We start from the raw sequence: 12,791 nt of genomic DNA, 5'->3' as shown, positions 1-12,791 counted from the left end.
TGTATCCTCACACACTGAAGTGGGTATCTATTCTCAACTCAGCAGACACACATCCATATACAACGCTGGTGCTTACATGCATGCAGAGAAAACCTCAGAAATGAACATATTAATTCTTTCAATTCTAGATAAAAGCTGTTTAAACATGTTTGCTGAATATTTTTTCTGTACATACTTCATATGAATACAGTATACCTGTAGACATATTGTACATAGGTACATAATTATAGGTAATTTATGTATATATTAATTTGACAGATATAGAGATCCATGAACTAACATGTGCACAAACTGAATGATAACTTACCTATGGAAGAATTTCTTCTTTTTTCTTTTCACTTAAGTTTGTCCAGTGTGTGGGAAAGAGACATCCACTATTCAAATTTCTTCACTCGGCTCAGATAAGATAGTGAGAGTTTTCAGTTCATACTAACAGTGTGAACTACATTCCAGGAAGGCTCCTCTTGCTCCAGCCCCAAGTCAGTGAACTCTTCCAGCACAGTCACATTTTATTTATACACATACTGTCCTTTTCAAAACAAGCAGCCAGCTGGAATGATTCAAACCTCTGTTCAGCACACCGTTAAAATGCAGCTTCCTTCTTGGACATGGAAATTACACCAGGGAGCAGTCAGAGAACAGCAAAAAGGCTATGAGAACTATTTAATCACCCGAATACCAGCTGCTCCTGCTACTACTGCTGCTTCTGGTGCTGCTAAGACTGCTACTGCTGTGTCTCTTGTTTAGCTGTAGTCAGTCTCTCTTTCCCTTTCTCTCATATCTACAGAACTATAAAGGCAGCTTTGCACGATTTTGATTGGCAGAAACGGCCAATTCCTTCAGCTAATCAACCTCAAGACTTTCAAGGGCTAGAAGCTATTGTGATGTCACTCTCTGAATGACACGTTACAGATGAATACATTCCAATGGAAGCTAATTCAGAGATCAGCTGCATTCGTCTCACACCACTGTGATTGATTTGCTGCTTCTGGAGGATTTGCATAATCTGTCGCTGCACAGTTGGACCCACTCCGTTGCATAAAACGTGTGTGAGAGAGAAATACCCACTTTCTGCTACTGACCCCCTACTCCTGAAGGAGTAACTAAAATCATGGGAAAGTGAAAAGTTTAGTGATTTTCCTAAGGGAAAACTGATTGTGAAAAGTATAGCAGGAGACTAACACTTTTGTGAAGCTAATGGTCACCTCCTTCTCTAAAGCTAGGACCCACAGAAGAAGAAAAGTGCATCCTTAGCAAAACAGAGGGGGAGAGCCAAAATCAAACATCAGCTTAATTACAAATAATTGTATTGATAGGTGTGATGGTGTGGATGGGTTCAACCAGCTGTAATTTATTGCACTTCATCTAAGAGGCACACAGTGTCTTTCCATCTATATGGGACATAAACATCCCTTCCCCACCAAATGCATACTTATTGTTCAGAATCTTCGGTGCTATACACTTAAAGATTACCCTTGATCACACTGCCATAGTCAAGGATCATGATTTTTAGGCAACTTTCTTACCTTATATTACAGGAAAATGTAGGCTCTCTGCTGTAACGCCTAGTTTCCAGTTTTAACTGGTTTGATTGAGGCACATAGTTATCCTTTCATTCCAAAATGCTTCATTCATGATAGACTTAAATACTAAAATGTAACCACTTCTATGCAACCCAGGCACAACATAACCCACAGTAAGGGAAAGGTATTTTTTAATAATGTACCTATGCAGACCTATGTGTGTCTGACAAATGAAACAGGATCTCTGACATTCATGCAGTGTAGGCACACATCCCCTGTACACAAGGTCCCATCTGAAAAATCCACACAGTTCATTGCAAGGAGAACTCAGTTTATCTACAATGCCTTGGAATGATGAAGGGCTAAATTGAGTCTGCCAGGATTCAAACCTGGCAGGTGTTTTTAATCTGTTGCTTGGAATCTTAATTTGTCACTTCCAGCTCAAATTTAGAGATTAAGTTGAAATTAAAACCCAAAATATTTCTGGTTTATTTGCTATAAAACCCAGATTATGCAGAATCTGTGGAGATTGCAAATACTCATAACATATTATGCCCTTCTCTGTAATTTTTCAGGGACTATGGCTGTGATTGAGGACCCCAAAAGAATTAGATGCTCAACTAACACTGACATTCAGTAGAAGTTGCTCCTTAATTCCCTTAGATTACTTTGAAAATCACAGTCTAGATCAAAACATCCAAAGCATTTTACAAATTCAAGTTAAATTGTCCCAATAGGAGAGAACCCCATTTAAACTAGATAACCGTAGGCAAATCTAGAACAATTGCCTTCTATCGTAAGCACTCCAGGAGCTTCATGAAAAGGTCAAACTCAGGCATCAACCTCCATCTGCTCCTATTCACACACTTCACTTCCATCTATATGCATAGTGATATAATATTGGAGAAAGACACATAACTTTGGATTGGGCTACTTAACTTCACCACTGTGGAAAAGGGTGTACATCTGGCAGAATGCTCTTCTGCCGCAGTCAGATGTACCAGGCACTATTCCTTTCCTATTCCTTTGAATTTAATGGCATATCAAAAAAAAAAATGCAATAGCACGGATGCTCCTTTGGAGGGCTAGCAGCCAAGTGACTAAGCATGTCCTCAAAAAATATTTTAATTTAGATGATAATGTCAATATACTCAGCCACTCACAGAGCTTTATTCCATATCCTTACGGTATGTCATCGTGGAAGACTCCAACACAAGGCTGTGTGGCTATTAATTTATACCACTTCAAAACTCTCCTTCCCTATCCAATGTCTTAAAGACCATCTCGAGTTGAATACATGACATCTTACTGTACCTTCTAGATAGTGTCCTCCCACTGACACAAATATCCACAAATCAATACCTATTTCAGCTCTCTCCTGCTGTTCAGGATAATATTCCAACCCTGGTCTGTTCATGCTACTGTCTGGAGTTTCAGAGATTGCTTGAAGATTAACGTTGGTGGGCTAGACCCATTTGCACAGATCAAGAGCCTGGCCTTTCCAAATTGGAATTATATCAAAACAATTACCAACTGGTCTGTCAAATCTACTTTTAATAATTGAAACACAAGCAAGCTGCTCTGTCTCTGAGACAAAAAGAGCATACCCACCTTTGGATAAGGGATAAACAAACTCCCACATATCAAATTCCTGCTTCTATGTATTCTGGTAATGGGGATAAGAAGACACTTTTTGTCTACATTCTCTCCCACTAACCATGAATTTTTCTTTATCCCCCATGTGTCAGTTTGAAAGATTCATTCAGCTTGGAACAATGTTGGTTTCCAGTACAATTTCAGAGAGAATTTGTAACAAAATAAGTAATGGAAGAGAGGCCAGTGAGAAAAATAATTCAGCAAAAAAACCAGGGTGAATAACCCCCCAAGCTAGAAAGGAAGAAACAGAGGAAGTTTGTATTTCTAATTATAAAAGATCCACTTATTTATAGCATGAGAGATAGTCTTCTATCCTTTACATATAGTATGGACTTCTCATTATAAAATGAAATATTTGTAAATTGAATTACCTTTGGAAATAAAATATTAGTTAATACCATCATTATAAATGTCTATGCATTTATACTTAATCACTTGTGAATCCTTTCTGCCATCTATGTTGGCTGGGAAATTATAGATGAAATCAGAAGGCCATCTTGATCCCTCTGCCACACTTTGCAGAGAGCATCTCATTTCCTACCCACAATTCTTCAGAGTATGTAAATCTTTAGCTCTTTAAAATTTGTTCTTGAAAACCCCACAGTTTATAAATTCTGGAAACAAGTTAAAAATATTTGACTCTACTAAAGCTCATTGTCATCTCCCAGTCCCACCATTAATGAGCTTAAGCATGCTGGAATCAACAAGATACCAAGTCCATCAGAAATGGGTGCCTAAAGTAAAATTGATAAGAGCTGCTGAAGATTGTTTTTAAAATCATGTCCCCTACTTTGATACCTTTGTAAAACCAGAATCCGAGGTCCCTATTTATCTATCCTTTCTCAGGCACCTATGTGGCTCCCATCTCTTTAGTGTCTGTATGACTCACATTCCTTAATGTATTTATCCTCACAACACTCTTGTGAGGTAAGAAAGTTCTCTTATCTCATTTTTTCAGCTGGGATCTGAGGCACAGAAAATAAGTGTCTTGCCCCAGATCACATAGTTCATCTGTGGTGGTGGAGGGCATTTTGAGACAAAGGTCCAAGCAGACACCCTAATGACAGAATCATCTTTCTCTCTCTTTAAAAAAAATTCTATCACAAACCTTTCAAGAATATAAAAAGGAGTGTTTTTGCCATTGCTATGTATATTTTGTGCTTTCCACTGTTTTCCTCATACACTTGTTGCAATCCAAGGATATTTTTTAAAAAAATTATTCCATTCAAAGAAAACTGTACAGATAACAAAAATCTCCTACATTTATAAAGGGCACTGCTCCAAAAATAACTCATAGTAAATATAAATGGTTGTTTCAACTATAAGCATCCTCCCACTCTTTGGCTACAGAAGAATGACTGTTAACATTCAATTCCTGAGTTTTACCACAGGAAATGGCTATTTTTCAAAGGACCGGCTTATCCTTGAGTTGTGGAGGCATCATGTGAGCTTTCCAACAACAAGAAAACTGAGCATGGGTTTGATGAAGCTTATTTCAATGAATGTGCACAACAGATTTAGGGACAGTTCTTTAGCTGGTGTAAATTGTCATAGCCACTTAGACATCAATGTAACAATGGTAACATACACCAGCAGAAGATCTGCCGCTTAGGCTATCTCTATACCGTAGAGCTTTTCCGGGATACCAGAGGTATCCTGGAAAACCTCTACAGCGTCCAAGGAATTGCAGCGTCCTCTGCTTTTCTGAAAAAAAAATTAGAAAAAGCAGACCGCTTTTCGGCATCCCTGTAAGCCTTGTTTTATGGGGAAGAAGGGATGTTCCAAAAGAGGGTTTTTTTCTGACATTTGTCCCCATATAGGTGGGCCAAATGTTGGAAAAACCTCTTACGGAAGAAAAGCGGAAAAAGATACGCAATTGCGGTTTGCATTTGCAGATCTTTTTTCGACTTTTCTTTGTAGTATAGACATAGCTTTAGTTTCCAACAGAATCTTCCAGATCAATAAGGATTTGTATTATATTAAGGTAACATGAAATAAATATAAAGCAAATTAATAACCACAGCAGGAAACAAGCTTGCTTTATAGCCTTCAAATAGATACTTTACTAAACACAAGGAATTTCTTTCTAGTATCTTGATACATTTGTTGTAAAAGAAACCAACACTATGTCTCTAAACCAGAGAATCAGCAGTTATGTAAGCTCAGAAATGTACACCTGAATATGATAAACATAAATATTATATATGTATATGTTTATTTATATTTACATATTTATTACATTATATATATATATATATATATATAATATTCAACTGTACACTTCTGAGCTTATATTAAATATGTACAGGCAGTCCCCGGGTTACATGGATCCGACTTACATCGGATCCCTACTTACAAACGGGGTGAGGCAACCCTGCACTAGCTGCTTCCCCCCAGCAGACCAGGGAGATGCAAAGCTAGAGCCCCGCCCAGCAGACCAGGGAGACACGAAGCAGCTTTTCTCAGCAGACACCTCAGCTTGAGAATAAAGGACTGAGGGAAGTGAGGTGTGGGAGAATAAAACTGAGCTCTGGAGAAATGTTTGGCTAGAGTTTCCCCTACAATATGTACCAGTTCCGATTTATATACAAATTCAACTTAAGAACAAACCTACAGTCCCTATCTTGTACGTAACCCGGGGACTGCCTGTATATATATTTTATAGGAATGACACAGACACACACCAAGGCATTCATAGTTTTTACTAAAAGTTCCTGCATTGTCATGGGTTATTCTTTATTTCCCAGATGGTATATGGAGAAAAAGCTGCTAGTATTCCATTTAATGACGAAGCAATGATTTGAAACAAAAAAACAAAACTGTAACAGTGTCCTACAAGGGAGGGAATAAACACAAAACGTATTTCCTAGAATTCTACCCTGCAAACCTTCTTCAATCATATTGCTTCTCTTATTCCACTGTCTATGTTGTATGCAACTTTAACTTTTCTATTGCAGGTGGCAAAGGCTAATTGGATATCTTTGTTCTATAATAGCCTTTATCTTTTCCTCCCTTGTAATGTAATTTTGATGTCTAGGTGTGACTGTTACTCTAAGATCTATATTACTTTCAGAGACTGTGTTATTATAAACCAATATTTAATTATATGTTATACCAATGTGCTATGACATTTAATATTAGAACTGTCCCACATTGCTCTAATCCTATTAATATCTTACACCTTAAATGCTTACGTAACTAAAAATGTATAAGCTCTTGTCTTCTACATCCAGTTATCAAAACACTTACCATCCAAGAGAAAAATAAATGGACTTGTGCTTCTTAATCCAAAACCTAATCTATATCACTGCTTACTGTACAACCAGGTCATTTTGACTTTGAATGCTGTAGGAAAGACAACAGCATTCTTATCTAAGATAAATGTCATTGTACAGGTTAAATAAACAAACAAAAAAACAGAGCCCCTTGGAATAATTTCTTTTCCCAATTTTTCCCTGAGAGATTTGCCTCCTTCCCTTACCCTTTGTGCTCTTATGACAAACTAAATTTTGTTATTTAAAAAAAAAATCATTTCCATGCTGCTAAATAATGATGTAACAAACATAGGTTGAATATGACCTTAGCAAAACATACAGCAACATAGAAGCTGAAAATGAAGGCAATCTACACAGCAGCATTTTTTTGGAATTCCAAAATATCATAGTACGTGTCTACATTACAAGCCTTTATTCTGAAAAAATGTCGAGCTGGAGGACTTCTTACTTTGACTCGTGGTAACCTTCATTTCATGAGGAAGTTGAGGGGAGAGTATTCTTCCTTTCACTTCTTGCTGTGTAGACAGCACCAAAAGCCAAATTAAGCTATTTTGACTTAAGCTATGCAATTGATGTAGCTGAAGTTGCGTAGCTTAATTCAACTCCAGCCCTGCTGTGTAGACATACCCTGAAATAATGTTTTTTGCATAAGCAATATTTGAAGCAAAGACAAGGGGAAGGAAACAAATCAGTGACATGCTTGAAAAAGCTTGGTATTTATTTAGTTTTTTAATTTGCTTCAGTATGAACCTCTGTAAATGAGACTTGCTGATCTGCAAGCAAACACCATTTTATTCTCCCTATGCTAGTTGAAGTGTTGAATTCCACGTCTTCCTGATGTGAAAATCAAAGAAATTATTTCAGCTAGTATAATAAAGTAGAGGAGCAGATTATTCAGGTCTTCTCTAATACTGAAGTTGAATAAGCCATCGGCACCATCCCACTGGAAGCAGGTACATTGGAACATTTTTGTAAAGAGCACTTTTCCTCAAGAGATCTGTTCTGTATGTATTCAGAATGATATAATTATTGACTAATATAGGTTGAAAAAAAAATAAAAAACAATAGTCCTGCAGCACCTTAAGACTAATAAAAAATGTCAGTGGTACCATGAGGTTTCATGAGCACAGCCTACTTCTTCAGATGAGTGGAGTTAAGGGGTCTGGAGTACAAATAAATAATATATGTTGAGTTTTGAAAGGTTTTTCTTCTCTTAGCTACAGATCCAATACAGTAAGATTGGATGAGCTGGATTCTATTCCATCTGAGACACCATCATCCAAATTTTATACTAACTTCCACAGTTTATACTAACTTTGTACAGTGAGTTACAGCTGCACAAAGCCTGTGAAGGAAATTTGGTTGTAAAGGCATCAGCTAATGGTTAAACCAGCACTCAAAATTTGGTGATGCATCCTGGTCACATTTCACTTGAGGTACGTCTAGACTACACCTCTCGATCGACAGAGAGATGTAGATTAGGCACGTTGAAATTGCTAATGAAGCAGGGATTTAAATATCCCACGCTTCATTAGCATAAACATGGCTGCCTTTTTTTTAAAAGGAGCTTTTTCAAAAAAACGGCAGTCTAGACGCAGATCTGTCAATAATAAACCCTTTTTCAACAGATCCTGTATTCCTCAAAAAATGAGGTTTACAGCATCTGTCAAAACAGGGTTTATTTTCGACAGATCCAGTCTAGACTGCCATTTTTTTTCCAAAAAGCTCCGTTTTGAAAAAAAGCAGCCGCCATGTTTATGCTAATGAAACACGGGATATTTAAATCCCCACTTCATTAGCAGTTTCGATGTCCCTAATCTACATCTCTCTGTTGACAGAGAGGTGTAGTCTAGACGCAGCCTGAGAGTCCAATATGATCTGCAGAACCTTTTTTACATAAATCAGTGCAAAGATGACAAGTTATTTCTACACTACAGAGTTTTTACAGAAAAAAGGCAGTTTTTCTGCAAAAACTTGTGGAGCATCCACACCTCAAGTGTGTTTTTGCGGGAAAAAATCAAAAGAGCAGAGGGATTTTTGTGCAATAGGTATTCCTGTTTCTATGAGGAGTAACTCCTTTTTGCGCAAGTGCTCTTGCACAAAAAGGTGTGCGTGGACAGGGAACAGGGTTTTTTGCGCAGAAAGAAGCAATCGAAAAAAGCATTTTTCCATTTGCTAACGGATCATGAATGGTACAGAAAGCACTCAGAAAGAATAGAAACCCCCATAAGACTGTTTTTACAGAGTAAATTTTACAGAGTCAAGTCTGTACTGGAAACAGACTTTCATATCCCCCTTTTTTACCACTTTCCTTGCACTGTTCCATACCCTTTCCTCCTATGGCCTACAAGCCAAATATCACAAGGTTCAGAACTCGAGCTCTAGCTTGGAAAAGAGGAGACCCAGGGGGGATATAACAGAGGTCTATAAAATCATGAGTGGTGTGGAAAAAGTGAATAAGGAAAATTTATTTACTTGTTCCCATAATATAAGAACGAGGGGCCACCAAATGAAACTAATGGGCAGCAGGTTTAAAACAAATAAGAGGAAGTTCTTCTTCACACAGCTCATAGTCAATCTGTGGAACTCTTTGCCTGAGGAGGTTGTGAAGGCTAAGACTATAACAGGGGTTAAAAGAGAACTAAATAAATTCATGGATGTTAAGTCCATTAATGGCTATTAGCTAGCATGGGTAAGGAATGGTGTCCCTAGCCTCTGTTTGTCAGAGAGTGGAGATGGATGGCAGGAGAGAGATTGCTTGATCATTACCTGTTCAGTTCACACCCTCTGGGACACCTGCCATTGGCCACGGGTGGCAGACAGGGTACTGATCTGGATGGACCTTTGGCCATTCTTATGTTCTTATTTATCTGGACTATTTTTTTAAGAGCAAAAAGTGGGACATTCCCATGAAGCATCTCAGGAAAAAGGAGTATAAGTGGGTTGTCATGGACTAATGTAAAATATTTATTAAAAGGAGAAATTAAAGAATAAGATATTTTGTTAGGAAGAGAATTGTGTTAAGTCATTATTTCTCTGCAACACTTAGGGATGTGAGAAATATTAGTACAGTACAACATAATTCAATTGACATGTCCATCAGTTCAATCTGTCAGCCAGGATAGGCTTCCAGTGAAGAAAGAGAGATTCCCTACATCACTGTTGCATATTGTTTTACTAATGGATAAATCAGCATGTCAATGTTTCAAATAAATCCTTTGAAGATCCAATAGTTAAAAGCTCATGCAAGAGAACAAACAGTGAAATTGTACTTGGGCTCACAAGTTGCCTACAGGCACATGGATTCTAATAAATAGGAATCAAAAGCAGCTGCTGGCAAACCCATCATCACATCAGAGAACATAATCTGGTAAACCATGCAATGGTATACAAACAACAAATGGGATTTTTCCCTTGATTGTTAAAAATGAAAGTTCTAAGGTTTGTACTCTTGGTTTAAGAGCTTAAGTGATTTTTTTCTCTCTTTCTTTTCTGAGTTATTTGAATGTGTGGAAGGATTCACAAATGCCTTAATTAGACTCCAGTGGGAGACTCCTATAACAGGTCCACAGAGGAGAATCTTTAAATACTGTAAGACATTTCCGAAATAAAAGATGAAACTACAAAAAGCATTTTCAAAGGTGAAACTACAAAAAGCATTTATCCTTCCTTTTTACTTTCTTTGTTCTTTCTTTGCAATCCAGATATCAAACTTACACTACTCTTTAATGATGATTTTCTTTTAGGTCAGCTCTCCCAAGCCTAGCTTTTATATATGCTCTAATTTAAAGCAATGAAAATCTACTGTTAAGTCACTTGCAAACCGATATTCTAGCATCACTGTAATACAGTTGTATAAACTGATCCTGTCATGGAGGGTATTCAGTTCCATCTGTTAGAAAAGGACTTTTATCTTTGGAGCCCCAATATCATTTGTTTTCTGTCTGCTCTATTCCTATAGGGAGAAGTCTTCTCATTTATGAGGTACTCCTGTAATGCTCCAAGCAACATGGGAAATTGTAATGTTGCTAAGCTTTCTTAAATCAGTTTCTGTTCTCTTAGGTACCCTTGTCTTCTGTAAATTACCACCACTCTAAGGTAATGTGCTGGATACTCAGAGGGACCCACTTTTTCTTCTGTTTGACAAATTGATTTCAAGGTGGAGAGTAGGGGGTGCATGAACATTGTGCATTTGAACAGAATCTAAATGGAGACTGAAAGTCTCCTTTTATTTTGAGGTGGGTAAAGGCACATGAAGACATTCTAGAATCTAGATATATTCACCTCATATTCCAAATCATGCTTGTCTTCCTCACACATAGTCTTGTAAACACCGGTGGAACTACTTGAGTAAGTACAATGAACAACACTCCGGGCTCTAAATGCATTTGCATTACTTCAGCAATCACTCATTATATCTGGCAATTCCTTTGAATATCATAGCATATCATGCTGTATGGGCAAAAAAAGGGCAGAGAATTTCTGCACTAAATAATCATGAAAGGCACTCAATGATATCTCATGGATGGATGGATGGATGGATGGATGGATGAAAGAAAGAAAGAAAGAAAGAAAGAAAGAAAGAAAGAAAGAAAGAAAGAAAGAAAGAAAGAAAGAAAGAAAGAAAGAAAGAAAGAAAGAAGTTGCAAACCTATGATGGACTGATTTTTACCCTGGCGCAGCTGTACTGTGAGTCAGTATTAGAAACAGTCTGATGAGATTGGAGTCAATACTGTTGAAGTCAAAAAAACTTTAAGAGAATTGTCATCTGATCCACTAGACTTTTAAAAAATCATAACCTTCATTTTCTTAAAGATGAAAAATATAATAGCGATACCTAATGGGCTTTCAAGGAATATAGATTTGATGATATATTAGACTTTTTTATTTCCAGCAATTATTGTCTTTACAGTTTCTCTTAGATAGGAGTTATTTATAGAATTTCAATTTCATAAAAACATGAGAGTAATACAGGGTGCTGTCAGTTAAGAACATGTGGCATAATTATAAACAATGCACAATTATCCCCATCTTCCAGACCATTATCATTCAATTCATAATCCTCCTTAAAACGCCACTTCCGTGATGCCTGATCAGAGGGGACCTAATTGAAATAATTAGTAAAAAAGAAATTAAAAATGCGCAGAACCATCAATCACGTGAGCAATCCAAAGCTGAATAACCAAATGGTCCTTGGATAACCAGTACGTGCTTTGTGCTGCCTCATTCCATGTCCATTATCAGCTTTAATATATTTAATCTTAGATTATTAGATTTTGGAACTTTTTATTAGGCTTCTCAAACTTGTAAAAACTAATAATCAAAAGCCTATTTATATCATTAATGAAAAATATATTTCTTTATGTACAGTTGTAGTTGCAATGATTATTAAATAAACATGGAATAACACTTGGACAGTGAATCTAGGAACTGAATTTAGTGTATAAACGCTAAAGGGCTATATAGATTGCAATGTAGATTGTTATTACAATATGAAAGGTAGATTTGAAAGAAATAGATTAAATAATGGAGAGTTAATAGGGTTGTTTTCTAAATAGAGATCTTTCCTCTTTTATTATATGAAAATCATTAAAGAAATAAGATGCTGTAACCAAAAAAAACCAAACCAAACCAAAACAAACAAACAAAAAAACCCCAATACATAAAATAAGCTCATGCTTATTTTGCATGTTACATCTTGTGCTCCCATAGAGGGCAATATTGCATAAAAGATTGACTTCAGCAAATGAACTAGGTATTTGCCAATTCATGTGTGTTAATATACTTTAAAGAAAAATTGCTATTACAATAAATTTGATGCTGCATTTCCCCTCAGTCAAGCTATGACTAATACACGCAATAAAGTACACAAAAGCGTGTTACATAGCCTCATTAAAGGTGACGGAAATTAATTTTGTAGACTACTTACTAGTAGATTACAGAGGATAAACAGTCACATTTTAACTGATAGGATTTTGTTCAGTAACTAAATCACAGTAAATACTAATTTTTTTGTAATTAAAGTTGGTTGGACAAACTAATAAGAAAATGCATACAAATATGTTGTCAATCATTTCAAACAGAATTTATAAATAAATATGTGCCTTAGAGAAAAGAAAAAGCCTGTGACTTTATAAAAACATGTCTTAGTTTACTGATAGAATCAGGGAAAATAAATATATAGCAGAATGAGTTGTGGCATCTTTATCTACTGCATACCAGTCCAGAAGGAAGAGAGAAATACAGGCATATTGTGATTCACTGCTGAGAACTGCAAAGGTGAGATTATCATAATGTGTTCATGTACTCATGTGATCCTCTGTGTGTTGTGAGACAT

The 12,791-nt window shown here is 36.6% G+C and overlaps 1 protein-coding gene across 3 annotated transcripts in view; it reads right to left on the bottom strand.

Moving 5' to 3' along the window:
• LOC102456831 (N-heparan sulfate sulfotransferase 4) overlaps positions 1-12,791 on the bottom strand; it is a 259,856-nt gene that overhangs the window by 186,079 nt on the left and 60,986 nt on the right. Inside the window, exon 1 of one of the 3 annotated variants that reach the window (XM_014580495.4) lies at positions 308-1,254. The exons of 1 other annotated variant lie outside the window; for it this stretch is intronic. The gene's annotated coding sequence lies outside the window, so the exon portion shown is untranslated. Of the gene's footprint in view, positions 1-307; positions 1,255-12,791 lie in introns of those variants that run through there. One more of the 3 variants, XM_006112754.5, reaches the window with a different exon arrangement.

This window comes from Pelodiscus sinensis, chromosome 4, assembly GCF_052426305.1.
Source record: "Pelodiscus sinensis isolate ZL-2025 chromosome 4, ASM5242630v1, whole genome shotgun sequence".
In the NCBI taxonomy this organism is placed as follows: Eukaryota; Metazoa; Chordata; order Testudines; family Trionychidae; genus Pelodiscus; species Pelodiscus sinensis.
Note: the sequence above shows the minus strand (reverse complement) of the source record. Positions and strands in the feature narration are given on the sequence as shown.